Raw genomic sequence first — 2,963 nt, forward strand, 5'->3', positions numbered from 1 at the left:
AGTTTTACCAAGAAGTCTTTGCTTCTCTCTAATATACTTTTCAAAATTCTGGTTATCTGCTTCTATAGCTGCTCAAGGAGTGGTTGCTCAAGGTCACAGTCCTCTCATGTCTGTGCTACCTCTTTGTTCTATTTCCAAGTCTAATTATATTTTTTGTGGGGAAGAGTCACTTCTGTCGGGGTCTGCCTTATAAATAGAGTTTCCCTTTACACAGGTCCTGGGTGTGTCCCTGTAATGCCATTGACCGATTCTCCTGGAGTAGCATCTCAGAGGTTTACCCTTTCATGTTCACTATGGTGTCAGTTTCCCAAATAGGGGTTCCATTAAAAATGTAAATATTGACAATTGTAAGGAAAGAGGATCCGGAGTTCTGGCTTGAAAGAGAGTGTTAGTGCTTCAAATAAAACATTGCATCATTGGTGAATTTATTTAGCATTGGAATTCATTAAAAACATGTTTCTAATTAAATAATTACCAAGCTGAGGCCATGCATGTTAACTCTACCTACTCTATTTTGCATATTAGTTTAGTTGCTTTGAGTATACACATTGCTCAGTTTTGGCAAGATATTATTACATTGTTTTCTGTAATTAAACTGTCATGCAATATTGATTAAAAATACCATGCAAAGTTAGCTCTCTAAATTTTTCTCCGTTTTGAAATAATTTTAGAAAGGAAACTTTGATGCAAATATTTGCCCAGTAAATACTATTGGCAGCCTATTATGTGACAGGCCCTCCCACTGGGAGTTGCAAAGGTGAATGAGTCGCAGTTCCTGTTTTTAAGATACTCATATGCTGATCAGAGGAAGAGATGTTAGAAACACATATGATTCATACTAAAATTGGGCTTTGTTGTGTAAGATACAAAAACCTATAGGGCACGGAAGGTGGTATCTGCATTTGACCATTGGGTTTGCCCCGTGTAGAGCTCAGTCGTGGAGTTTCATTCAGAATCAAAATCAGTGTGTCTTTTGCTTATATTCACAATTAACCTTTTCAATTAGCAGACAGTGTGCTAATTGAAAGATCACTCAGGATTCTAGTCCCAGCTCTGCCACTAACTTTCTGACTGATAGGGTCCCCATCAGAGTCACAGGCTTATTAAAAATGCATATCCAGTGACTATAGTAGGTAACACTGTATCGTATAATTGAAATTTGCTATGAAAGTAGAACTTAAATATTTTCACCACACACACACACACACACACACACACACACACACATACACAGGTAAATATGTGAGATGGATGTTTAACTCCACAGGGGTATCATTTTACAGTACATACATATATCAAATTATATCTTACAATTTAATTGCCAGTTATACTTCAATAAAGCTGGAAAGAAAAAAAAAAGCACATCCGGGCTTTTTTGCAGACGCCGCCACCCCGGAACCTCCCGCGCTGCCCATCCACGGTCAACCCTACCGTGTTCTTTGACATCGCCGTCGACGGCGAGCCCTTGGGCCGCGTCTCCTTCGAGCTGTTTGCAGACAAAGTTCCAAAGACAGCAGAAAACTTCCGTGCTCTGAGCACTGGGGAGAAAGGCTTTGGTTATAAAAATTCCTGCTTTCACAGAATAATTCCGGGATTTATGTGCCAGGGTGGTGACTTCACACACCATAAGGGCACTGGTGGCAAGTCCATCTATGGGGAGAAATCTGATGATGAGAATTTCCTCCTGAAGCATACGGGTCCTGGCTTCTTGTCCATGGCAAATGCTGGCCCCAACACAAACGGTTCCCAGTTTTTCATCCGCACTGCCAAGACTGAGTGATTGGATGGCAAGCATGTGGTCTTTGGCAAGGTGAAAGAGGGCATGAATATTATGGAAGCCACGGAGCGCTTTGGGTCCAGGAATGGCAAGACCAACAAGAAGATCACCATTGCTGACTGTGGACAAATCTAACAATAAATTTGACTTGTGTTCTATCTTAACCACCAGAGAGCACCCCTTCATCCCTGTCTGCTCAAAATATCCTATAATCTTCGTGCTCTCATTGCACTTCTTTGGGTTCCATATTTTCCTTATCCCCCTCCAAGTTAAGCTGAATTGCAAAGTTAAGTTCATGGTTATGAAATAAAAACTAAACAACCAAAAAAAAAAAGAAGCACATCTGTAGGTCCTACCTAGATCTACTGAATTAGAACTCAGGGGCAGGGCCTGGAATCTGCATTTTAAACAGGCACCACAGACCAACTATACTGCATTAAAAAAATAAAACTTTAAAATGAACAGGCACAGCAGGAGATGATTACACAGGCTGAGGTCTGAGAAACACTGGACTGCAGGGCTGTGTCAAGTCTTTTCCAGATCCACAAATTCGAAGCAGTGGGGTTGCAATGCAGCAGCCGTCCACATCTTTCTGGAGCCACCACACCCTGCAGCTCCGCCCACATCTTCTTCTCTTCAGTTAACTCATCACAGAGAAGATTGAAGGAGAGAAGGGAAAGCAGCAGAAGCTGGCCCCATGGGAGCCTGAGCCACTGGCTCTGTTTGGACAGTTTGCTGTGCCTTTTGGTCCTACTTGGGTCTGGTTACACATACGCCAGGGGCCGGCAAACCACAACCCATGGGCCAAATCCAACCCACCACCTGTTTTGTAGCTTGCATTCTTTGTGAACTAAGAATGGTTTTTACATTTTTAAATGGGAAAAAATCAAAATAAGAATAACATATCATACACATAAAATTGTATGAAATTCAAATTTCGATGTCAATAAATTAAGTCTTCTTGGAACACAGCCACAGCTCATTCATGTACATTTTGGTTATGGCCACTAAATTTGCTCTGAGTGTCATGTGCCGAGGCTGGTCTCAGCTAATGGGGGGATTCCATTTTCTTTGTCAGTGACTGACCGGGGGTAGGTATGTGGCCAAGGAGAAATAAGAGAAAGTCTTCTAGGGGGCTCCAGGGAAACGTCCTCCTCCCTTATAAAGTGGTAAAAAGAGATTTCCT

The 2,963-nt window shown here is 41.9% G+C and overlaps 1 pseudogene across 1 annotated transcript; it reads left to right on the top strand.

Moving 5' to 3' along the window:
- Nucleotides 1-1,358: 1,358 nt before the first annotated feature.
- Nucleotides 1,359-1,912, top strand: LOC307197264 (peptidyl-prolyl cis-trans isomerase A-like; annotated as a pseudogene). Its single transcript has one exon. The product of its transcript is annotated as a peptidyl-prolyl cis-trans isomerase A-like (transcript).
- Nucleotides 1,913-2,963: the final 1,051 nt, after the last annotated feature.

The sequence above is a fragment of the Stenella coeruleoalba genome (assembly GCF_951394435.1).
Source record: "Stenella coeruleoalba genome assembly, chromosome: 14".
NCBI lineage: Eukaryota > Metazoa > Chordata > Mammalia > Artiodactyla > Delphinidae > Stenella > Stenella coeruleoalba.